Below are 27,355 nucleotides of genomic sequence, written 5' to 3'. Positions count from 1 at the left end.
TAAGTGGCAGCTACGAGGGACGTTCAGTAACTAACACAACACATTTTTCTTTTCTGAAAGCGGGCTGGTTTTACTCAGTATTCCAATACACCATATTACTTCCCACTCTTTGGCCTACAAAACTCTATTTCTCAAGCCATCCACCGTTCAGTGCGATGGCCTTACGGCTCCTTGCTGGGAGAACCTTTATTCCCGCATGCTACCACTCTACTGGCCGACTTCGTAGCCAACCTCCCCCATCATCCATGTACTGCTTCCCACGATGTGTATCCTTCATTGGGGCAAACAGTTGTGTGTCGGAAGTTTCGAGATCCGGGCTGTAGGGTGGATGAGGAAGAACAGTTCAACGAAGTTTTGTGAGCTCCTCGTGAGTGCGCAGACTTGTGTGAGACCTTGCGCTGTCATGCAGAAGGAGAAGTTAGTTCGTATTTTTGTGGCGACGAACACGCTGAAGTCCAACACTGCAGAAGTCACAGTTGCTTGCGGCCGGCCGGCATGCGAGACATCGGAGAGGTTTTCTCGACTTCGTTGCGATGACGACAGACGCGTCGCCCAGCGACTCAACGTCCTTTTATTCACTGCCAGGTCTCCGTAGACATTCTACAAGCGTCTGCGAACGCCTGCGATGCTGCTGTTTCCGTCAAAAGAAACACAATGACAGCCCTCTGTTTGGAATGCATCTCCGTTACAATCGCAATTTGAAGGCTCCGTATAGCGCCGCCACGCACAGGAAGTTCGTGAAACTAAAGGGGCTGAAGCGGGAATGGCCCTCGATGTCCTAAAAAGATTCCACATTTTTTTAACCGAAACTGGTTGAGAAAAAAAAGTGATGCATTACTTATTAAAAGCCCCTAGTAGACTATATGGCATTGGCGTGACATGCGTGTGAAGCGGTGCCTGTTGAAGTGATTCGGCTCTAGTAAAGTGACACCACATCTTCTTCATAATACTAACGTGATTTTGCTTTAACCAGCTTACAAACGATTGTGTATATATTGTCCCGGCTTGTTAAGAACCATTCCCCGCCGTGTGGATGGGGCATAAAACATATCTGAATCACATTGTTAATCTAATTGTGTGAACTAGCAGTTGAAAATTGATCTCGTTTTCAATTTCCACAGATATTTCATACACTTTCAATCACGACGGATCCAAAGACAGTGATTTATTACTGTGGAATAACTTAGCAATCGGGTTCCAGTCTATTTTTTCTAATTTTTGTTTCCCAAATAATTTGATTTAGTTACCTTCATAGTCAATATGCCTAATTTAAATCCTGTTATCTGTTCGTAACAGGTTGATCAGCTTCTTTCAGTAACCCTTGAATATTCACAGATATAATTGTCTATGTTCTAGCTGATTTTTGGGATTTAGAAAACACGGAGAAAGTCTCGTATATATTCTGTTTTATTGCCGCAATTCAATTCTTAAATTAATGAGAGATGGCACTGGGGAATCAATGAAGAAGGAGTTGATCCTAGTCTGTATCGTTTCGGTATAATAACAGTCAGTCCGTACCACATTCCTTCGCGTTTCTAACACCAAAAGATATGATTTCCCATGAAACTGTCCTTTACCATTAATATCTGATAAATCATAAATAAATCTCTGGCTTTACAATGTCTAAGCTTCTTAATTCTCACGACACGTTATTAATTAAAAGTTGGAGTTCTTTCAATGTCTGTTCAGGACATATTTAGTCTTTTCGCGGGCATTACATCTCACGTCTCGTCTATTAGCAGAATCGCCTTGACAACGATCGGCAAAGATATTAGTTTGATAAGGTCCAAATATTTTCTGTCCCAATATATCAAAATAATCTATTATCCACCACTCCAATGTCTAATCCAGTTACCAGAATGATATTTAATTAGACTTACACTCCTGGAAATGGAAAAAAGAACACATTGACACCGGTGTGTCAGACCCACCATACTTGCTCCGGACACTGCGAGAGGGCTGTACAAGCAATGATCACACGCACGGCACAGCGGACACACCAGGAACCGCGGTGTTGGCCGTCGAATGGCGCTAGCTGCACAGCATTTGTGCACCGCCGCCGTCAGTGTCAGCCAGTTTGCCGTGGCATACGGAGCGCCATCGCAGTCTTTAACACTGGTAGCATGCCGCGACAGCGTGGACGTGAACCGTATGTGCAGTTGACGGACTTTGAGCGAGGGCGTATAGTGGGCATGCGGGAGGCCGGACGTACCGCCGAATTGCTCAACACGTGGGGCGTGAGGTCTCCACAGTACATCGATGTTGTCGCCAGTGGTCGGCGGAAGGTGCACGTGCCCGTCGACCTGGGACCGGACCGCAGCGACGTACGGATGCACGCCAAGACTGTAGGATTCTACGCAGTGCCGTAGGGGACCGCACCGCCACTTCCCAGCAAATTAGGGACACTGTTGCTCCTGGGGTATCGGCGAGGACCATTCGCAACCGTCTCCATGAAGCTGGGCTACGGTCCCGCACACCGTTAGGCCGTCTTCCGCTCACGCCCCAACATCGTGCAGCCCACCTCCAGTGGTGTCGCGACAGGCGTGAATGGAGGGACGAATGGAGACGTGTCGTCTTCAGCGATGAGAGTCGCTTCTCCCTTGGTGCCAATGATGGTCGTATGCGTGTTTGGCGCCGTGCAGGTGAGCGCCACAATCAGGACTGCATACGACCGAGGCACACAGGGCCAACACCCAGCATCATGGTGTGTGGAGCGATCTCCTACACTGGCCGTACACCACTGGTGATCGTCGAGGGGACACTGAATAGTGCACGGTACATCCAAACCGTCATCGAACCCATCGTTCTACCATTCCTAGACCGGCAAGGGAACTTGCTGTTCCAACAGGACAATGCACGTCCGCATGTATCCCGTGCCACCCAACGTGCTCTAGAAGGTGTAAGTCAACTACCCTGGCCAGCAAGATCTCCGGATCTGTCCCCCATTGAGCATGTTTGGGACTGGATGAAGCGTCGTCTCACGCGGTCTGCACGTCCAGCACGAACGCTGGTCCAACTGAGGCGCCAGGTGGAAATGGCATGGCAAGCCGTTCCACAGGACTACATCCAGCATCTCTACGATCGTCTCCACGGGGGAATAGCAGCCTGCATTGCTGCGAATGGTGGATGTACACTGTACTAGTGCCGACATTGTGCATGCTCTGTTGCCTGTGTCTATGTGCCTGTGGTTCTGTCAGTGTGATCATGTGATGTATCTGACCCCAGGAATGTGTCAATAAAGTTTCCCCTTCCTGGGACAATGAATTCACGGTGTTCTTATTTCAATTTCCAGGAGTGTATAATCCGTAACTTCCGACTACTACGGAGGACTGCGAACATGCACCATTGAAAACAAAGACTCAAGAGAGCTAACAATGCAGTGCATTGGTTTATATATTATATTCAAAGCAAAACGCAGCTCTATTATGTCTTCCTTGGATTCCTTTTGTACTACTTTCCGTTGCTCTATTTCAGATGTCTACTCTTTGTAAAATTTTAACTAACTATTACTTCGAAATACAACTACCGAAATTTGGTTCTTGAGTCATTTCGTATTACAGAATTTAATTTAATATTCGTTTCTGAATACCCACTCTTTAAAGAGCGGTTACAGTTCCTAGGGTACTAATGGACGAACGTGGAGATTTAAAGACGTTTAAAGAGTTGAATATCTATCCCCAGTTGCCATTATTTCTTTCGAGGACTCACTACCGTTACAATAATTATGCCTGAAACGTCAAAGGCAAAATGGAAACACCCGCAGCCTGATTTTTTGCCATCGCCAACCCAAGAAATCTGCGAGAAAACTGACGATCGTTGCTGGGAACTATGGAAACTAGCAGACTGCTCTTAATCTTGTGATAGCCTTTAATTGCGTTGGCTGTGAAGAGGACTTCTGGCAAAAGCGATTTAAGTCGAACAACTCCAGGTCGATTCAAATATTTTGATATTTCAAAGTAAACCTGTAGTACTGAATTAACACTGTTTGATTTTAATTCCTATGAACACCTGATTTCTTTCTGGAACGATCTAACTTTACCCAGAGCATTAGATATAGGAAACATTCTTTGTTTTTTAAGAATGATAGTGTAACTTTGTACCAGCATTAAAACTGAAATTTCACGTAAACAGGTCATAGTTAGTATATATTTTCACTTTTCCAAGCACTCAACAACTACAAATGCAAAATGTTACAATATCTGTTGCGATGTGTAATTTCTATTGCGCCCAATATTTTCAAAATATGGTAAAAACTGTTGCAAAGTTACCCCGACTGACTGTACAGGAGGTCTTCCGTGAAGCGTTGACACGCTTCTCGAACGTACACATTTACAGCAACAAGACTATAAATTTGTTTATTATTTTGCTGCAGATGACGCTTATCCTCTCACAAAAGAAATAATGACTTTCTAGTGAACTAAAGCTCTGTGTAATAACAGAACACAAGAAGCTATTAATTTTATGAAATATTTCTAAAATTTTCACTCAGAAATGTATCTGAATAGAAGTGATAGGGACAGTTTAACTTACCGCTGCTTTAATTTCATTCTTTAATGTTTCAAGTGATGTGCAGACTTTTTAGCCTGTGTCTTCACTTTTTATGGTGTAGACATACAACCAAACGACACTCTAATAGCCATTGTTATGTATGATTCATTGCACCAGGAATTATACACTTAAGTAATTTCCTGCTAGGTGACAAACAGAAGCATTTATGTAAAAACGTTTTTGTATAATGCACCAAACGAAGTAGAAATAAGTAACTCCAGATCAAGAGAATAATTTTGGGTTAATTCATTTATTAACTTGTGTAACCACAGATGCACCTACTATAAATTGATTTTTTTTTTCGATATTGGAATAAGATTATTCTTTATAACAACATTTGTGGCTGTCCGCATATGAGACTACTTCGAAAGAGAGGTTACGAAAGATAACGGTAATAAAAAAAAATTTCTCTTCGCACATACATTCATTTTTGTTAAAGAAACTGCACACATTAGTAAGGGCAGTGATCGTATTTCGATATGCACTGAAGCGCCAAAGAAACTGGTACAGCCATGTATATTTAATTACAGAGATATGTAAGCAGGCAGAATACGCCACTGAGGTAAGCTCCACCTACATAAGACAAAAGTGTCTGGCGCAGTTGTTAGATCGGTTACTGCTGCTAGAATGGCAGGTTATCAAGATTTAAGTGAATTTGAACGTGATGTTACAGTTGGCGCACGAGCGATGGGACACAGCATCTCCGAGGTAGCGATGAAGTGGGGATTTTGTCGTATGGCCATTTGACGAGCGTACCGTGAATTTCAGGAATCCAGTAAAACATCAAATCTCCGACATCGCTGCGGCCGGAAAGAGATCCTGCAAGAAAGGGAGCAACAACGACTGAAGAGAATCGTTCAACGTGACAGAAGTGCAGCCCTTCCGCCAATTGCTGCAGATTTCAATGCTAAGCTATCAGCAAGTGTCAGTGTGCGAACCGTTCAACAAAACATCATCGATATGGGCTTTCGGAGCCGAAGGCCCACTCGTGTACCCTTGATGACTGCGCGACACAACACCGACATTGGACTGTTGATGACTGGAAACCTGTTGCTTAGTCGGATGAGTCTAGTTTCATATTGTGTGGAGCGGATGGACGTGTACGGGTATGGAAACAACCTCATGAATCCATTGACCCTGTATGTCAGCAGGGGACTGTCCAAGCTGGTGGAGGCTCTGTAACGGTGTGGGCCATGTGCATTTGGAGTGATATGGGACCCCTGATAAGTCTACATACGACTCGTACGTAAGCATCCTGTCTGATCACCTGCATCCATTCATGTCCATTGTGCATACCGACGGACTTGGGCAATTCCAGCAGGACAATGCGACACCCCCCACGTCCAGAATTACTCCAGAGACATTCTTCTGAGTTGAACCACTTCTGCTGGCCAACAAACTCTCCAGACATGAACATTATCGAGCGTATCAGGGATGCCTTGCAACGTGCTATTCGGAATAGATGTCCACCCTCTCGTTCTATTAAGGATTTAGGGACAGCCCTGCTGGATTCATGGTGTCATTTCCCTCCAGCACTACTTCAAACATTATTCGAGTCTATGCCACGTCGTGTTGCGGCACTTCTGCGTGCTCGAGGGGGAACTACAAGATATTAGGCAGGTGTACTAGTTTCTTTGGCTCTTCAGTATATGTGGATCACCACTGGACTCGTTCAAATCTAATTTTAATTATCATTTTTAATGTTATACCTTTGTCTAATTTGCATACAACTAAGTCTCTTTCCATATACACTCCTGGAAATTGAAATAAGAACACCGTGAATTCATTGTCCCAGGAAGGGGAAACTTTATTGACACATTCCTGGGGTCAGATACATCACATGATCACACTGACAGAACCACAGGCACATAGACACAGGCAACAGAGCATGCACAATGTCGGCACTAGTACAGTGTATATCCACCTTTCGCAGCAATGCAGGCTGCTATTCCCCCATGGAGACGATCGTAGAGATGCTGGATGTAGTCCTGTGGAACGGCTTGCCATGCCATTTCCACCTGGCGCCTCAGTTGGACCAGCGTTCGTGCTGGACGTGCAGACCGCGTGAGACGACGCTTCATCCAGTCCCAAACATGCTCAATGGGGGACAGATCCGGAGATCTTGCTGGCCAGGGTAGTTGACTTACACCTTCTAGAGCACGTTGGGTGGCACGGGATACATGCGGACGTGCATTGTCCTGTTGGAACAGCAAGTTCCCTTGCCGGTCTAGGAATGGTAGAACGATGGGTTCGATGACGGTTTGGATGTACCGTGCACTATTCAGTGTCCCCTCGACGATCACCAGTGGTGTACGGCCAGTGTAGGAGATCGCTCCCCACACCATGATGCCGGGTGTTGGCCCTGTGTGCCTCGGTCGTATGCAGTCCTGATTGTGGCGCTCACCTGCACGGCGCCAAACACGCATACGACCATCATTGGCACCAAGGCAGAAGCGACTCCCATCGCTGAAGACGACACGTCTCCATTCGTCCCTCCATTCACGCCTGTCGCGACACCACTGGAGGCGGGCTGCACGATGTTGGGGCGTGAGCGGAAGACGGCCTAACGGTGTGCGGGACCGTAGCCCAGCTTCATGGAGACGGTTGCGAATGGTCCTCGCCGATACCCCAGGAGCAACAGTGTCCCTAATTTGCTGGGAAGTGGCGGTGCGGTCCCCTACGGCACTGCGTAGGATCCTACGGCCTTGGCGTGCATCCGTGCGCCGCTGCGGTCCGGTCCCAGGTCGACGGGCACGTGCACCTTTCGCCGACCACTGGCGACAACATCGATGTACTGTGGAGACCTCACGCCCCACGTGTTGAGCAATTCGGCGGTACGTCCACCCGGCCTCCCGCATGCCCACTATACGCCCTCGCTCAAAGTCCGTCAACTGCACATACGGTTCACGTCCACGCTGTCGCGGCATGCTACCAGTGTTAAAGACTGCGATGGAGCTCCGTATGCCACGGCAAACTGGCTGACACTGACGGCGGCGGTGCACAAATGCTGCGCAGCTAGCGCCATTCGACGGCCAACACCGCGGTTCCTGGTGTGTCCGCTGTGCCGTGCGTGTGATCATTGCTTGTACAGCCCTCTCGCAGTGTCCGGAGCAAGTATGGTGGGTCTGACACACCGGTGTCAATGTGTTCTTTTTTCCATTTCCAGGAAAGGCTTTAGGAAAAGAGCTAAGAGCACGTTCGAAGACGATAAAAGCGAAGAAGAAGTTAATTTTAAAAGCAGCAGGCCAAGAGCGCAACAGCAGAAGAAACCTAGACTGCCTTGTATGTCTCAAATCGTACCGTCAAATTGGATTCAAAGAGAAGTGGATTCATTGTTAGGAATGTAAGGGTTGGTCTCATGTTACTTGTATTAAAGGGGAGGATATGTATGTATGCCACAACTGCGAATCTGGATAGGGCTTAAGACATGCATTACTGTTCTGTTTAACTGAGTCACGAATAGCCGGCCGGAGTGGCCGTGCAGTTCTGGGCGCTACAGTCTGGAACCGAGCGACCGCTACGGTCGCAGGTTCGAATCCTGCCTCGGGCATGGATGTGTGTGATGTCCTTAGGTTAGTTAGGTTTAATTAGTTCTAAGTTCTAGGCGACTGATGACCTCAGAAGTTAAGTTTGAACCATTTTGAAGTCACGAATATTTAATCATAATGCCTGGATTCATTCGGCATTATTAACAGCTACTTCAGTTAATTTTCAAATTGCAAATATAACTGAAGTTTTATGTTTTTCCGCCGTTTATTGATGTTTGTTTAGTGTTTTGTAGTAGCACGTTACTTTACGTTACTGTATAGATCACTTACGACAAAATGAAGTTTTACTTATTATGTTACTTTTCTACACTACCAGTGTTATTATCATCCCCAGTAACAGCGACAAATGTAACAAAAACATTGATGCTTTAAAATTAATTTCACAGATAAAAATTATATGTAATTTTAGGGAAACTAAATTTAATTGTGTTAAGAAAGCCACACAGAACACACAGAATAGTTCGTTTTGTTTCATACATTTACGGGAAGCTAATAAAAATATACAACATGCAAAATGTTACTTTTGTCCGCCGTCTTCCCTAAATGAGACAGGATCCAGTTGTTTGTTGTGCTCATGGCGCACAATGCCGCCTACCCACAGTTCCATACTCCTCCAGTCCGACTGGCTAGGGACTTGGCCCTTTATCACGAACACATTCTTTTTTACTCTTTACTTTTGAGCATTTAAATTATCTCCCACCAGTGGCCCCATCTATTGCAGCCAAAACAATATTTCCTTCTCCATGTGAAGGGGTAAAGTACGACACTATTTCGGGACAGAGGATGACCTCGTTCTTCCCAGAATCTACCCTGGCAAAGGCACTACGCAATTTCGTACTCGCCAGCTTGAATTCCTTCGCTTGGAAGCTTCGGAAAACTCAACGTGCTCCACCTTCGTCCCTGCTCTACTATATTGGTAATGAAAAGCGATCACTAAATAAACGCACAAACGTATCCACTTTTCTCTGTAAAACGTTTCTCTTAACAATTATAATAACTTTATGTTATAATACGCCTCATGATGTGATTAATTTACCTGGAAACTAAACAGCTAATAATCAATGACGTTGTATACAGAGTAATAGCATAAAAAACACACGAGTTCGGCACACCTTGTCGGCACGTGTGTGGTTTTGTACAACACCTTACTGTGAAATGAGACACTGTGAGCTGCAGTCTTGGAAAGTTCGCCCTCCTGATTCTGTGCCACTCTTCCAGTCTTTGTCCACAATGTTCTGTCCATTTCTGTATTAACCTCTCCAAGACAGATCCAATCATTTTTCCCTCCTTGAGGAGACTTTTTATTCGCTTTATTCATTCTACTGTTGCTTCTGATGGATCTTAATGTACGTATTTACTCCTACATGGATATTCTGAAAATCACACTTAAGAGTCTGACAGAGGATTCATCGAACCACATTCACAATAATTTTCTATTATTCCACTCTCGAACAGCGTCCGGAGAAAACGAACATATTTATCTTTCCGTGCGAGCTGTGGTCCATTATTTTATTATGATAATCGTTTCTCCCTATGTGGGTCGGCGCCAACAAAGTATTTTCACATTCCGAGGAAAAAGTTGGTGATTGAAAGCTTCTGAGAAGATCCCGCCGGGCCGGCCGGAGTGGCCGAGCGGTCCTGGGCGCTCCAGTCTGGAACCGAGCGACCGCTACGGTCGCAGGTTCGAATCCTGCCTCGGGCATGGATGTGTGTGATGTCCTTAGGTTAGTTAGGTTTAATTAGTTCTAAGTTCTAGAGGACTGATGACCACAGATGTTAAGTCTCATAGTGCTCAGAGCCATTTGAACCATTTGAAGATCCCGCCGCAACTAGAAAAGTCCACTATTTTAATAATGTCCAACCGAACTCCTGTATCATGTCCGTGACACTCTGTCCCCTATTTCTCGATATTATAAAACGTGCTGCCTTCCGCTGAACTTTCCGGATGTGTTCTGGTAAGAATCTCACACCACGCCGCAGCACTCCTCAAGAGGACGACAAACGTAAGGAGTCTCTTTAGCAATCTGTTGCATCTTCTAAGTGTTCGGCCAATAAATCGCAATCTTTGGTTCGCCTTCCCCACACCATTTACTACGTGTTCTTTCCGATTTAACTTGTTCGTAATTGTAATTCCTGGGTATTTTGTTGAATTTACTGCCTTTATAGATTTGATTGATTTGTCGTGTAACCGAAGTTTAACGGATTCCTTTTAGCACTCACACGGACAACGTCACATTTTTCATTATTTGGTGTCAATTGCCAATTTTATCACTATACAGATGTCTTTTCTAAATCGTTTTGCAACTAGCTTTGATTCTCTGATAACTTTACTCGACGATAAATGACAACATCATCTGCAAACAATCTAAAACGGCTGCTCAGATAATCTCCTAAATCGTTTATATAGATAATGAAGAGCGGAGGGCCTATAACACTATCTTTGGGAATGCCAGAAATCACATCTGTTTTACTCGATGACTTTCCGTCGATTACTTCAGTTGCTATGAACTGTGACCTTTCTGACATGAAATCACGGATCCAGTCACATAATTGACACGATATTCCGTAAGCAAGCACTTTGATTACAAGAATGAGATTTTCACTCTGCAGCGGAGTGTGCGCTGATATGAAACTTCCTGGCAGATTAAAACTGTGTGCCCGACCGAGACTCGAACTCGGGACCTTTGCCTTTCGCGGGCAAGTGCTCTACTGCGAAAGGCAAAGGTCCCGAGTTCGAGTCTCGGTCGGGCACACAGTTTTAATCAGCCAGGAAGTTTCATATCAGCGCACACTCCGCTGCAGAGTGAAAATCTCATTCTGGAAACATCCCCCAGGCTGTGGCTAAGCCATGTCTCCGCAGTATCCTTTCTTTCAGGAGTGTTAGTTCTGCAAGGTTCGCAGGAGAGCTTCTGTAAAGTTTGGAAGGTAGGAGACGAGATACTGGCAGAAGTAAAGCTGTGAGTACCGGGCGTGAGTCGTGCTTCGGTAGTTCAGATGGTAGAGCACTTGCCCGCGAAAGGCAAAGGTCCCGAGTTCGAGTCTCGGTCGGGCACACAGTTTTAATCTGCCAGGAAGTTTCACTTTGATTACAAGCCGCTTGTGAGGTGCAGTGTCAAAAGCCTTCTGGAAATATAGAAATGCGGAATCAATTTGAAATCCCTTGTCAACAGCATTCAACACTTCATGTGAGTAAAGAGCTAGTTGTGTTTCACAAGAACGATATTTTCTAAATCCGTGTTGACTGTGTGTCAATAGACCGTCAAGTTCGACTAAATTCATAAAGATGGAACACAATGTATGTTCCAAAATCTTGCTGCATATCGACGTTAATGATATATGCCTGTAATTTAGTGGATTACTTCTATTACCTTTCTTGAATATTGGTGTGACCTGTTCAGCTTTCCAGTCTTTGGGTACACTCTGGACCAGAAGATTTGCTTTTATTAAGTGATTTAAGTTGCTTCACTACTCGCAGAAAATCTTCAAGTTACGTTGGCAGCTTTTGTTGATTCGAATTCTGGAATATTTACTTCGTCTTCATTTGTAAAGGAATTTCAGAAGATACTAATAACTCTGCTGTAGCAGCACTCTCATCGATAGTAATTCCATTGCTATTGCTCAGAGAAGGCGTTATTGTGTCTTTCTGCTAGCGTACGACTGGAATATCTTTGGATTTTCTGCCACGATTCGAGACAAAGTTTCTTAGTGGAAACTATTAAAGCATCTCGCATTGAAGTCCGCGCTAAATTTCGAGGTTCTGTAAAAGGCCGCCAATGTTGGGGATTTTGCGTCGTTTAAATTTGGCATGCTTTTTTCGTTGCTTCTGCAAAATTGTTCTGACCCATTTTGTGTACCAGCTCCGCCGTGTGTTAATTTACTCGCATTTAGAATCAATCTCTTAATTGCTGTCGATAATATTTCTTTGAATTCGAACCACATCTGCTCTACAATTACATTATTAATTTGGTATGAGTGGAGATTGTCTTTCAGGAAGGCCTCAAGTGAATTTTTATCTGCTTTTTTGAATAGGTATATTTTGCGTTTATTATTTGGAGGATTTGGGGATTACAGTATTCAATCTCGCTACGACAACCTTGTTTCCACTAATTCCCGTATCGGTTTTGATGCTCTTTATTAACTCAGGATTATTTGTTACTAAGATGTCAAGTGTGTTTTCACGACCATTTGCTATTCGCGTGGGCTCTTGAACTAACTGCTCAAAATAATTTTCAGAAAATGCTTTTTGCGCAATTTCGAATGATATTTTATGCGTACCTCCAGATTTAAACATGTATTTTCGCCAACATATCGAGGGTAAATTGAATTCACCATCAGTCATATTGTAGGAATAGGGCACGTGTTTGAAATTAGACTCGCATTTTCTTTGAACGTTTCAGCAATTGGATCACTTGAGTTGGGAGGTCGGCAAAGGGGTACAATTATTATTTTATTCCGGTTGCCAAGGCTGACCTCTACCCATACCAACTCACAGGAACTATCTGCCTCAATTTCGCTTCAAGATAAACTGCTTCTAACAGCAGCAAACATGTTACAGCGAACTGTGTCTATCCTTTCGGAACACCGTTAGGTCCCTCGCAAACATTCCGGCTGAACTTATCTCCGGCTTCAGCCAGCTTTCAGTGCCTGTAACGATTTGAGCCTCATTTTCTACACTCCTGGAAATTGAAATAAGAACACCGTGAATTCATTGTCCCAGGAAGGGGAAACTTTATTGACACATTCCTGGGGTCAGATACATCACATGATCACACTGACAGTACCACAGGCACATAGACACAGGCAACAAAGCATGCACAATGTCGGCACTAGTACAGTGTATATCCACCTTTCGCAGCAATGCAGGCTGCTATTCCCCCATGGAGACGATCGTAGAGATGCTGGATGTAGTCCTGTGGAACGGCTTGCCATGCCATTTCCACCTGGCGCCTCAGTTGGACCAGCGTTCGTGCTGGACGTGCAGACCGCGTGAGACGACGCTTCATCCAGTCCCAAACATGCTCAATGGGGGACAGATCCGGAGATCTTGCTGGCCAGGGTAGTTGACTTACACCTTCTAGAGCACGTTGGGTGGCACGGGATACATGCGGACGTGCATTGTCCTGTTAGAACAGCAAGTTCCCTTGCCGGTCTAGGAATGGTAGAACGATGGGTTCGATGACGGTTTGGATGTACCGTGCACTATTCAGTGTCCCCTCGACGATCACCAGTGGTGTACGGCCAGTGTAGGAGATCGCTCCCCACACCATGATGCCGGGTGTTGGCCCTGTGTGCCTCGGTCGTATGCAGTCCTGATTGTGGCGCTCACCTGCACGGCGCCAAACACGCATACGACCATCATTGGCACCAAGGCAGAAGCGACTCTCATCGCTGAAGACGACACGTCTCCATTCGTCCCTCCATTCACGCCTGTCGCGACACCACTGGAGGCGGGCTGCACGATGTTGGGGCGTGAGCGGAAGACGGCCTAACGACGTGCCTGACCGTAGCCCAGCTTCATGGAGACGGTTGCGAATGGTCCTCGCCGATACCCCAGGAGCAACAGTGTCCCTAATTTGCTGGGAAGTGGCGGTGCGGTCCCCTACGGCACTGCGTAGGATCCTACGGTCTTGGCGTGCATCCGTGCGTCGCTGCGGTCCGGTCCCAGGTCGACGGGCACGTGCACCTTCCGCCGACCACTGGCGACAACATCGATGTACTGTGGAGACCTCACGCCCCACGTGTTGAGCAATTCGGCGGTACGTCCACCCGGCCTCCCGCATGCCCACTATACGCCCTCGCTCAAAGTCCGTCAACTGCACATACGGTTCACGTCCACGCTGTCGCGGCATGCTACCAGTGTTAAAGACTGCGATGGAGCTCCGTATGCCACGGCAAACTGGCTGACACTGACGGCGGCGGTGCACAAATGCTGCGCAGCTAGCGCCATTCGACGGCCAACACCGCGGTTCCTGGTGTGTCCGCTGTGCCGTGCGTGTGATCATTGCTTGTACAGCCCTCTCGCAGTGTCCGGAGCAAGTATGGTGGGTCTGACACACCGGTGTCAATGTGTTCTTTTTTCCATTTCCAGGAGTGTATTAGTGCTTAGAGCTTGGTACTTCACCAGCACAGCTACCGCGATTTACAACTTTTATCACGTTCTTCCAGTGTTCAACCTGCACGCTTTGAGACTGAAGCGATTTTGTGTTTCTCCGAGGCCCTCTAACCTAAAAAACCTCCCAGTCCATCCCATACAGTCCCCCCTACCTTTGTAGCCGCATCCTGCATGTAATAGACTAGTGATCTATTTAGCGAAACCCGAAAATCATCACCCTAAGGCGTAAGTCAAGCCTGAGCTTCTCATTCAAACCCTCCTCTCGGCTCTTTACCAGAGGTCCTCAATCGATCCTGTCGACTATGCTGCAAATGGTGAGCTCTGCTTTTATCTCGCAAACAAAACTGGCAGCCTTTACCACGTCTGATAGTTACTCGAACCCAGAGATAATCTCTTCCGTTGCAAAGCGACACATGTCGTTACCGTCGTATAAGACACCACCTTTAGCTGGCTGCACCTTGTGCTCTTCCTGGCAAGCGGAAGGACCGTTCCACTTCTCGATCGACTCTATTCGGTATGCACACGGAGTGCACATTTGCTTTCTGCCCCTCTTTGGCAGCTATGTCCCTAATAGGTCCCATAATGCGCCTAACATTGGAGCTTCCCACTAACAAAAATCCCACCATCTGTGATAACCCATATCTTGCAGGCTGCGAGGTTTCCTTTAAAACAGGACAAGGGACTCCACCTGGCTGAGGGACACGGTCAGCCACAGGCAGCATCAGGAATCTGTTCGTCAGACTAACTAGGGAGATCTTACTTTTAGCCCCCTGGGGAGCCTTTCAGCACCTGCCATGCCTCGAAGCGACCTCCAACTCGACCACAGGTGACGGGTCAACCTCAGTGCGAGCAGTAACTGGGCTGGCCACCGTTGGGGCCGATGGGCGGGCTCGTGAGTCGTGCTGGACGTCCTTTGGATCCCCACGGCCGGCCCACAACAGTAATGCTCATCCACTGCAGTGGCAGGCTGTGTAACCGAAACCATTGCAGCCTCTGGCTGAGAGTAAAGTGTCACCAACACTGGACAACTACAATACACAGACAAACAAAGCACTACTGACACGCACTACAGCACTCTACTGTAGACACTGAACAAACACAAGAACTATGTCTAATAAATTAGATTAACACTCAAAGATTCAGAAACTAAACTACCAAAGCACTCAACTAAGACTAAATAATTCACTCCTGATTAGGAACTTGTAATACGTCTCAAATTCGCTTCACTTTTCGACCCAAACCTAACCCCGAGAACTGTGTGTATTAAATATTTAATTAACAAGCAGAAATATAAGAAACTAAACTACCAAGCACATAGATGAAATTATACAGTTCTCTCCTGCTTAGGAAATAGTGAAATGTCACAAAATAGGTTATACTTCCGCGTTGCTCCCTGTGTCTCGGATGCCTGCTGCTGCCTTATTCGTCCATCTTATTCGTCCACAGATACTATAACATCATTACGTAACGCCATACCTCAGTGCCTTCAGATTTGTCTCCTCCAGTTTCCAGCTATATATGTCCGCCTTTACCTCAATGCACTTCTCTGAAAGTGACTTTCCTGAAGGACTGTTTAGCCATGCTACGTAGCGAAAATCTGTTTTCAGATTATAAGAACGACACGCATTGAAGTAAATCGAAGAAGCGCACGGGGTTGGCAGTCTTATTCCTATACTCGGCTGTGCTGTTGAAAAGTCAAAACCCTTTAAGAAGTGTGTGCCGTGACATTAATTCGAATCCACAGACAATAAAACATTTTATTGGTAATCGTGATACATACACTCCTGGCCATTAAAATTGCTACACCAAGAAGATGACCTGCTACAGACGCGAAATTTAACCGACAGGAATAAGATACTATGATACGCAAATGATTAGCTTTTCAGAGCATCCACACAAGTTTGGCGCCGGTGGCGACGCCTACAACGTGATGACATGAGGAAAGTTTCCGCTCGATTTCTCATACACAAACAGCAGTTGATCGGCGTTGACTGGTGAAACATTGTTGTGATGACTAGTGTAAGGAGGAGAAATTCGTACCATCACGTTTCCGACATTGATAAAGGTCGAATTGTAGCCTATTGCGATTGTGGTTTATCGTATCGCGACATTGCTGTTGGCGTTGGTCGAGATCCCATGACTGTTAGCAGAATATGGAATCGGTGCGTTCAGGAGGGTAATACGGAAAGCCGTGCTGGATCCCAACGGTCTCGTATCACTGGCAGTCGAGATGACAGGTATCTTATTCGCACGGCTGTAACGGATCGTGCAGACACGTCTCGATCCCTCAGTCAACAGATGGGGACGTTTGCAAGACAACAACCATCTGTACGAGCAGTTCGACAACGTTTGAAACAGGACTATCAGCTCGGAGACCATGGCTGCGGTTACCTTTGACGCTGCATCAGAGACAAGAGCGCCTGCGATGGTGTACTCAACGACGAACCTGGGTGCAGGAACGGCAAAACGTTATTTTTTCGGATGAATCCAGGTTCTGCTTACAGCATCATGATGGTCGCATACGTGTTTGGGGACATCGCGGTGAATGCACATTGGAAGTGTGTATTCGTCATAGCCGGCCGGTGTGGCCAAGCGGTTCTAGGCACTTCAGTCCGGAACCGCGCGACTGCTACGGTCGCAGGTTCGAATCCTGCCTCGGGTATGGATGTGTGTGATGTCCTTAGGTTAGTTAGGTTTAAGTAGTTCTAAGTTCTAGGGAACTAATGACCTCAGATGTTAAGTCCCATAGTGCTCAGAGCCATTTGGACCATTTGTATTCGTCATCGTATCACCCGGCGTGATGGTATGGGGTGCCATTGGGTTACACGTCTCGGCCACCTCTTGTTCGCATTGACGGCACTATGAACAGTGGACGTTACATTTCAGATGTGTTACGACCCGTGGCTCTACCCTTCATTCGATCCCTGCGAAACCCTACATTTCAGCAGGATAATGCACGACCGCATGTTGCAGTTCCTGTACGGGCGTTTATGGATACAGAAAATGTTCGACCGCTGCCCTGGCCAGCACTTTCTCCAGATCTCTCACCAATTGAAAACGTCTGGTCAATGGTGGCCGAGCAACTGGCTCGTCACAATACGCCAGTCACTACTCTTAATGAACTGTGGTATCGTGTTGAAGCTGCGTGGGCAGCTGTACCTGTACATGCCATCCAAGCTCTGTTTGACTCGATGCCGAGGCGTATCAAGGCCGTTATTACGGCCAGAAGTAGTTGTTTTGGGTACTGATTTCTCAGGATCTATGCACCCAAATTGTGTGAAAATGTAATCACATGTCAGTTCTAGTATAATATATCTGTCCAATGAATTCCAGTTTATCATCTGAATTTCTTCTTGGTGTAGCAATTTTAATGGCTAGTAGTGTATATACTAAAAATGTCAGATTTTGGGTTTTTCATCTTTTAACGTCAAAATGTGTAATATATGCATCTGTACCTTGTGTAATAATGAGACGAGACTTCCAGCAGCGCAGTGTTGCGTTTGTCATGTTACGTGTATTCATTAAAATGGAATGAACGTGAAGGGCGAAGAACGGCGCCGGATCACAGCCTACTTCGCAACTGGAGAGCCACTGAGTGTAATATTGCTATGGTACGAATGGATCGCCATCGACATTGTAATTTTATTTGATACCATAAAAATTGCGTTGACGTTTCACATTTAAATGAGGTACCTGACTCATAGTCTCGTGATCGAACTGTAAGACACGGTCACTCCTTTTGATGACCTTCAGGGTCAATACATGTTTTCCTACGTGCTGCTGTTTGTCAGCTTCAGTACGTAAATAAGACTTTATTGCGTAGAAAGTCGAAAGATACTGAATATTCAAACGTTTTTATTTAACAAAAGGCCTGAAGTTCAAACCGGAGACCTTACAGATATACGCTACACATACGTTCAGTACGTCTAATGATACTATGCTACAAGAATTCTATTAGTATCAGGTTTGTTTATAATAAATAAAGAGATTAGATTGATCAACTTTTTTAATATTCTACGTCTCACCTAATAACACGTCAAACCGATGCCATACGTGCCAGATTTTCTTTCAAATCTGAAAAATTATGTGCAGCCGTATGTGATATTTTAAGTTTTGACAGAAGAAGTACTAAATCTAGACGGGATTTGCTTAAGATAGTTACCTGATTATTGATTTATTCTTCTCATTAAGTAGACTTTTCACGTTCACCGAAAGCAATAAAACTGATCAAGACTAAGACTAAATAATTTGTGTTTTTTGTTGGATTTTACTTTTCCAAACAAATGGTGGATTCATACTGCAATTAGACACAGGAAATACAACGAAAATTTGCCTTTGAGGTGTGATAGTAAAGAACAGTTATTCGACCTGAGTGAATAGCCTATCATACCCACAGATCAGTGACATAGAACAATTTGACCAGTTTTCAGACGTATAGAAGAGATGAAGTCTGCGTACATTACGTCAAATTTTATAATATGGAGAACCTAATTTCAAGAAACGAATTGACTAAAATGCTGCATGTGGGAAGAAATAAAAGTCTTGATGAAAGCAAGTGTCATTATGCATCGAGTGACGAGTGTATAGAAACTGTAAGAGACGTTCGTAGACGGTGACAAAAACATTAGGTAATGTTTCAACAGCAAAGGATGGCCCAATTTCTCATCTATAGCACCTTACATACACAAAACAGAGCGTACATTTTAGCTTGACAAAAGAACATTGAAACGTATGCGACACTGTCTCCGTCGATAATTTGACTGCATCTGTTTTGAGCTAGACAGGCGGCAAGAATCCGATTGTGCCTTGTTCTATTACTCGGAATCTACAAATTCCTCAGGCATTTAGTCCGCAGCCCTCCACAGGGGACACCGCGCTAACGTAGCACTGTCCGTGCGGGAGAGGAGGTTCGCGTGCTCTGGATCCGGAGGGCTATGCCGGCGGTAGCGTAGCTACCAGCAGGGTCACCCATGCCGGACAGGCCAAAGGGGAGGAGCCAGAGACCTATCGATATCCTGTGTCCTATCCTATCCTAAGCCTGTCCTTTTTCCTTATCATTCTCAATCAAAAGTGCACAAGGTCAACGGATTGAGGGGTGGAAGAAGATGGTAAGTCATTTCAAAAGAATATTTGCCGTATCCCAACGGTCTTCAAGGCGGATGAACCTTCTCACAACAGAGTGACGTGTGTACTCCAGTGGAGCGGCCAAAAAAGGCGCCTGATCCCAGTGGGGCACCCTGAGTACATCCTCTGGGGCTAACCACCTCAGCTGTAACCACGCTACTGCAAATGCTGTAGCCAAAGCCGAAACTCCGGCTTTTGAAGCACTCGTGAAACATGAAGCATATACCCCAGGGGGCTAATCCTTCGCTGACCGAGGTCGACGCAAGCAGGTTATCGGATTCTGGAGAGCCTGCATCATGTGCAAAACAAAACTACGAACCTACCAGTACCTCAAAATCCAGTCTAAATCACGGACACAATATCAGACCGAAACAGACTTTTAAAATCAGAACTATAAACTCACAAGTTCTTGACAATATGAGAGAACTTGGGATTTGCATACTGGCACTACAGGAAACAAGATTCAGGGACGAAAGCACGATGGGATTAGAGGGATATGCAATTCTGAAAGTGAAACCAAAGCAACCTTTTATGTTTGGCACAGCCTTTGTACTAGATCGTAAATACGATAGTATCACTGAGTGGAAGGCCATAAACGAGAGGCTGTCATATCTGTCAATGAAAACAGAAAGCAAACCCTATACAGTAGTTACAATTGAAAGAAAACAGCACCTATACAATAGTAAATGCACATGCACCAATAAATGATAAGAACAAAAAAAGACAAAGCACGAACTGTACATTTTTGGTCCACTTTGGATAAGGTAGTGACAGATCGGGACAAGAGAGGTGTCACTATTTTTCTAGGAGATTTTAATACGCAAATAGGCACGGGTAAGGAAGTTTAGAGGTCCTATGGGAGATTATCCAGCCCGCAAGAGAACAAACAAGAATGTTGAGAGATTGGTGGACCTGTGTAGGAGACACAAGATGAGAATAATGGCCACACATTACAAAGCAAATGCAAGCAGGAAAACAACGTGGGTCAGCCCTGGAAACAGGATTGGGGAAAGACAGCTAGACCATATAGCAATCCGTGACAAGAATCACAGAGAGATTATGAACACGAAAATGAGGGAAAATAGCGGGATTGAATCAGATCAATGCCTTATCGAAATGAAATGCAGACGGATACCCAACAGAGCAAGGAAACGTAGGACCATAAACACCCACAGAATCGACCTAGACCTTCTGAAAACACAGAGCAGAGTATACAAAGAGATTGGTACCTCAGAGTGATTGGAAGAGAACGAGAGATATGATGGAAGAAGAGGCAGTGCGACTAGCCAATAACAACAAGAAAAGGAAGTATGAGGTTTAGTATATGAAATTTTTTGAAGCTACCATGTTCTTGCCATTCCCCAAGCATTGTTCCTAGGGGACATCATTTTATGTGGGCAGTACTATCGGACACATTTTGCGTAGCGATGATAAATTCTGTACCGCTCAGTCTAGCGGGCTAATATCCACTCACCTGAAGGAGACTTGGACAATGAAGTCTACACGTTTTGCTGACAACTTGCTTCAAGGATGTGACGTTTACAAGGTGCAACATGAAGTCCTACACAACGTCCAGGAAGGGAGGAATATGATACATCTGGAAATAATGGAAATTAAATGGAAATTAAATGTAAATTAAAAAAACATATTGCTATTTGTCCAGACTTGTTACTGAATGATCAGAAAAGGCTCCCTTATTCCCTTACTCACCACTTCTAACCTATATTTTACTTTATTTCCCTTACTGTAGTTTCACGTGCCTTATAATTTTACTTTATACAATTACATTTGTTTTCCTTATCAGTTTATTCTCATGGTGAACATTATACGTAATATTATACATGTTTAAGACAATATTATCTTATTCAGTCATGGCGTTGAAACATGTTACCATAGATTACTATATTTTTTTAAATTTAATTTTCTTCTCTGAACCGTTGTTGTGATTTCTCGTTTAGTTAATTAACTCGATGTATCACATATTTTATGTAGGGTAAATAGTTTTTACATCATATTTTTATCGAAATAATTCTTCTCCATTTAATGTTCAGTCAACATTTAATAACCATAATATCTGAAAGTCAGTAGCCGGCCGGAGTGGCCGTGCGGTTCTAGGCGCTACAGTCTGGAACCGAGCGACCGCTACGGTCGCAGGTTCGAATCCTGCCTCGGGCATGGATGTGTGTGATGTCCTTAGGTTGGTTATGTTTAATTAGTTCTACGTTCTAGGCGACTGATGACCTAAGAAGTTAAGTCGCATAGTGCTCAGAGCCATTTGAAACATTCAGTTGACTCATTCAATGCACCTGGTTTTAAATCTTTGATCTCGCAGAATTCACTGCCACAGATATTTATCTTCATACCCTATGGTGGCATAACACCCGAAAAACGATTAGTTAAACAATATAAGATGCAGAATGTTACGCGGGTTCCGTATGTCTTTCATTTATTATGAATAAAATATTATCCTATGAACCAAGGAAACTGTCACTTAGCCCAAGATTGTATTAATTTACACTGATGAAATCCAAAATCGCAGGACATGAACCACTGTAGCGTCTATTGCAAACTTTTAAGTCGGGTGTGAATTCCTGAGGGACCGAAACTCCTGCCTTGCATCTCTTAACGAACTGTAAACGTGTTTTTGATGTTGTTGTTGTTGTTGTGGTCTTCAGTCCTGAGACTGGTTTGATGCAGCTCTCCATGCTACTCTATCCTGTGCAAGCTGCTTCATCTCCCTGTACCTACTGCAACCTACATCCTTCTGAATCTGCTTAGTGTATTCATCTCTTGGTCTCCCCCTACGATTTTTACCCTCCACGCTGCCCTCCAATACTAAATTGGTGATCCCTTGATGCCTCAGAACATGTCCTACCAGCCGATCCCTTCTTCTGGTCAAGTTGTGCCACAAACTTCTCTTCTCCCCAATCCTATTCAATACTTCCTCATTAGTTATGTGATCTACCCATCTAATCTTCAGCATTCTTCTGTAGCACCACATTTCGAAAGCTTCTATTCTCTTCTTGTCCAAACTGTTTACCGTCCATGTTTCACTTCCATACATGGCTACACTCCATACAAATACTTTCAGAAACGACTTCCTGACACTTAAATCTATACTCGATGTTAACAAATTTCTCTTCTTCAGAAACGCTTTCCTTGCCATTGCCAGTCTACATTTTATATCCTCTCTACTTCGACCATCATCAGTTATTTTGCTCCCCAAATAGCAAAACTCCTTTACTACTTTAAGTGTCTCATTTCCTAATCTAATTCCCTCAGCATCACCCGACTTAATTCGACTACATTCCATTATCCTCGTTTTGCTTTTGTTGATGTTCATCTTATATCCTCCTTTCAAGACACTATCCATTCCATTCAACTGCTCTTCCAAGTCCTTTGCTGTCTCTGACAGAATTACAATGTCATCGGCGAATCTCAAAGTTTTTATTTTTTTGATGTATGAGGTACAAAATCCTAGTAGCCACCAGTGTGTAGCAGATGTGAAATGTTTAGGTGCTTCATGTGCCCCTACGCCGCACGTGTCTGACGTTAAGATATTTCATCCAACTTCTCTTGGCTAATACGGTGTCGCTGCAGAGAACTTCATACACTTTCTCCCCGACATATTTCGCTTGCCTCATTAGAGTAATTCGAGATTACGACCATTGTTCATAGTTACGACGTTTAAGGGACGGGGGTTTCGTCCAGTTAAACTAAATTGAAATGCTTTTCGCCGCCTGCTGTTGATTGTCGCTGCGACTCGTTCTCGACAATATCTTCGCCGGAGTTTTAATCTCATTGGGGGCGGCAGTAGCGACCGTCTTTGGGAACCTAAGGAGGAATGAGAGGGGTGGGAGGGGAGGGGAGGGGAGGCCTTCGGAGGAGATTTGGGCGAATAATGCCCGGGGACAAGAGGCTGCGCGTTTCCTTTTATAACTGTTTATGCAAATAATCCCGCCGGCCTCGCAACTTTGCCCGTGGACGTCGGGCCGCGCTTGCCGGCCGTATAACTCAGAACGACTCTTTAAACTGCAGCTGGTCGGTGCCGCGAAGCAGTCGTGCCGCTTAAAGTTTGTGTTATTTCCATATTCCAGGCGGGGCTCCCGGGCCGCGCACTGCCTGCTGCGTTTTATTGAGGCCGTATGATTTACACGGAGCGAGCGTGTCGGGGCTCCCGCCGAGATTGGGAGGTGCAGTGCGCTGGAAGCGGGGGCGTGAGTTACACGGCGGCGGAGCGGGGCGGGGGGCGGCGGCGGCGGCGCTATCTGGCGCGCGTCTGCCGCCCACGCACCGCCGCCACGCCCTGCCACTCGCTGGGGCGTCGACGCGATCGCGTGCAGCGCCGGCGAGGTGCGTACCGTAAATACCGGACCCGTGTGGCGGGCCTGCGCGGTTGCGCCGTTCGGCAGACCGCGGGACAGCGAAAGGCGCGTCTGCAGGAAGAGCGCAGCTGACAGGGGGCGCTCGCGCTGTAAACGGCGCGAGGCGCAGCGGCTGGCGTGTGTGTCGAACGTGTATTGTAGAACAGGGTCGTGACCTGTAGACCGCAGAGTGACCCGCGGAACCATTTCTACCGACCCAGAGACACTGTTGTACCTGTCGTGGCTTAAGGATGTTAATGATAACAATTTTTGCGCCTTTCATACAAAAAAAAGTCATTCCAAAGCAACCATTTCAAAATAGCAGCCATACGGTGAGTTTAGCACTGAAAGACCCGAGTCGAAACAAGGCCCCGGGAATAGACAACATTCCATTAGAACTACTGACAGCCTTGGGAGAGCCAGTCCTGACAAAACTCGATGTATGAGACAGGCGAAATACCCTCAGACTTCAAGGAGAATATAATAATTCCAATCCCAAAGAAAGCAGGTGTTGACAGATGTGAATATTACCGAACAATCAGTTTAATAAGTCACAGTTGCAAAATACTAACACGAATTCTTTACAGACGAATGGAAAAACTAGTAGAAGTCGACCTCGGGGAAGATCAGTTTGGATTCCGTAGAAATACTGGAACACGTGAGGCAATACTGACCCTACGACTTATCTTAGAAGCTAGATTAAGGAAGGACAAACCTACGTTTCTAGCATTTGTAGACTTAGAGAAAGCTTTTGACAATGTTGACTGGAATACTCTCTTACAAATTCTAAAGGTGGCAGGGGTAAAATATAGGCAGCGAAAGGCTATTTGCAAGATGTATAGAAACCAAATGGCAGTTATAAGAGTTGAGGGGCATAAAAGGGAAGCAGTGGTTGGGAAGGGGGTGAGACAGGGTTGTAGCTAGAGATGGGTCGAACTCGTTCATTCCCGTGAACTACTTCATTCATTTCACTCTTTGCCGTGAAGCGTTCAAATGAAGTAGTTCATTCATGAAGTACGGAAGGCTGGCGAAGTTGCCCAGTTCGCCGCTCAGCCGCGGCTACGCTCGCTTCGCCTCGCTCGTACAATAAAGCTTCGTAATACTTCATAATTTTACCAACAGATGGCCGAACTATGCAGTAACGTGCACGCAACGTTTTGCGTCTTAACAGCGTCTGACGTGAGTTAACTTAAATAGAGCATGGTCTAAGGGGACAAAGGAAAGATAAACAGAGAAGCATGTCACATATAAAGAATGTATTACGTTTAATCTTGCTCGACATTTTCTCATGAAGCGCAAAAAAAAAAATCTTTATCTGCCAAGTAAAACCTTATTTGTTTTATTCAAGGACTGAAAACTAGGGCTACCAACGAAATGCAGTCCAATTTTATGTTCCTTTTAAAATTTAATCCAAAATGGAATGAGTATGTTTACCACTGTCACAAAGTCTATATACCTACGTTTCGTAATTATTCAGAAGTTTTCCTGTATATTTTATTTTTGTTGAGAATAATAACCCTCTAAATTCATAACGTAAACTGTCACCTATTGTCATTGGTACGATTTCAGGTAAAATCCCTCATTATTTTATTCGGAAAGTAGTGAAATTTGGGGTTTCTTCGCCGGTTTAGGTGATGGGAAAGCAAAGTGCAACTGTTGCTCAAAGTGTATTTCACCGCGCGATTCGTCAAAAAAAAATGGCTCTGAGCACTATGGGACTCAACATCTTAGGTCATAAGTCCCCTAGAACTTAGAACTACTTAAACCTAACTAACCTAAGGACATCACACACACCCATGCCCGAGGCAGGATTCGAACCTGCGACCGTAGCAGCGCGCGCGATTCGTCGACAGGCAGTAGAGGGAGGACTGAAGTGAAGGGAGAATGAGTGACGTAGCGCCGATGTAGTGGAAGAGGGAGAGTGGAAGAGAGTGAGTGAACTAGACAAAAGTGTGGAGTGTGCTATTTGTGAAGAGTTTGAAGTGCCAGTTCATTGAAATTGAGTGGTTAGTTCACACTTCACTGGAGTGAAGCGTTCATTTGAACGACTCATTCACGAGCTCCCCATCACTAGTTGTAGCCTCTCCCCAATGTTATTCAATCTGTATATTGAGCAGGCAGTGAAGGAAACAAAAGAAAAATTCGGAGTAGGTATTAAAGTCCATGGAGAAGAAACAAAAACTTTGAGGTTCGCCGATGTCATTGTAATTCTGTCAGAGACAGCAAAGGACTTGGAAGAGCAGTTGAATGGAATGGATAGTGTCTTGAAAGGAGGATATAAGATGAACATCAACAACAGCAAAACGAGGATAATGGAATGTAATCGAATTAAGTCGGGTGATGTTGAGGGTATTAGATTAGGAAATGAGACACTTAAAGTAGTAAAGGAGTTTTGCTATTTGGGGAGCGAAATAACTGGTGATGGTCGAAGTAGAGGAGGATATAAAATGTAGACTGGCAATGGAATGGAAAGCGTTTCTGAAGAAGAGAAATTTGTTAACATCGAGTATAGATTTAAGTATCAGGAAGTCGTTTCTGAAAGTATTTGTATGGAGTGTAGCCATGTATGGAAGTGAAACATGGACTATAAATAGTTTGGACAAGAAGAGAATAGAAGCTTTTGAAATGTGGTGCTACAGAAGAATGCTGAAGATTAGATGGGTAGATCACATAACTAATGAGGAGGTATTGAATAGGATTCGGGAGATGAGAAATTTGTGGCACAACTTGACTAAAAGAAGGGATCGATTGGTAGGACATGTTCTGATGCATCAAGGGATCACGAATTTAGTATTGGAGGGCAGCGTGGAGGGTAAAAATCGTAGAGGGAGACCAATAGATGAATACACTAAGCAGATTCAGAGCGATGTAGGTTGCAGTAGGTACTGGGAGATGAAGCTTGCAAAGGATAGAGTAGCATGGAGAGCTGCATCAAACCAGTCTCAGGACTGAAGACCACAACAACAACAACAACGGTGAGTTTGGGTGTTAATGATTACGTTGCCTATCGTAATGCAGCCTGGCAACATTTGTTCTGTCGTCACCCTTTATAGTGAAGAAGAATTACAGGATGTGTCGAAGGGAATGAACAATGTAATGAGTACAGAGCATGAACTGAGAGAAAACTGAAGAAAGGCAAAGGTAATAACAAGCAACATAAATGAGAACAGCGAGAAACTTGTTCAAACAAATTTCGGCCTGGCAGCCGGTCGTCCTTCAATTCATCGCACGCTATTTCCGACTGTCCGCCTGCCAGTCATCTTCAGATGAGCCATCCAAGACGTGTTCTTTTCGGCCATATATAGCGTGTGCTGCTATTATTCCGCGCATGCGACAAAATTCAAGTTGACACAAATTTGTTCTTATCGAACACGACAGAGTGCGCGCCGTGACGCAGAGGACAGACAGTTGAGTTCCACAGTTTCATCGGCGAAGTCGTTGGCTCCGTGAAGTGTGTTCCGTCAGTCAAATTAATCTTGATGCATGCGCGGAATACCCGCAGAGCTCTGTAGATGGTGGAAAGGAGCAAGTCTTCGTCAATCTTCGATTGTTCACTTGAAGATGACTGGAAGGTGTCCAGTCGAAATATCGTGGGACGAATTAAAGGATGACCAGCTTGAAGACAGAAATTTGTTTGAACATTCAATTGGCCGGGAAAA

Source organism: Schistocerca cancellata, chromosome 5, assembly GCF_023864275.1.
Source record: "Schistocerca cancellata isolate TAMUIC-IGC-003103 chromosome 5, iqSchCanc2.1, whole genome shotgun sequence".
In the NCBI taxonomy this organism is placed as follows: Eukaryota; Metazoa; Arthropoda; class Insecta; order Orthoptera; family Acrididae; genus Schistocerca; species Schistocerca cancellata.
Note: the sequence above shows the minus strand (reverse complement) of the source record.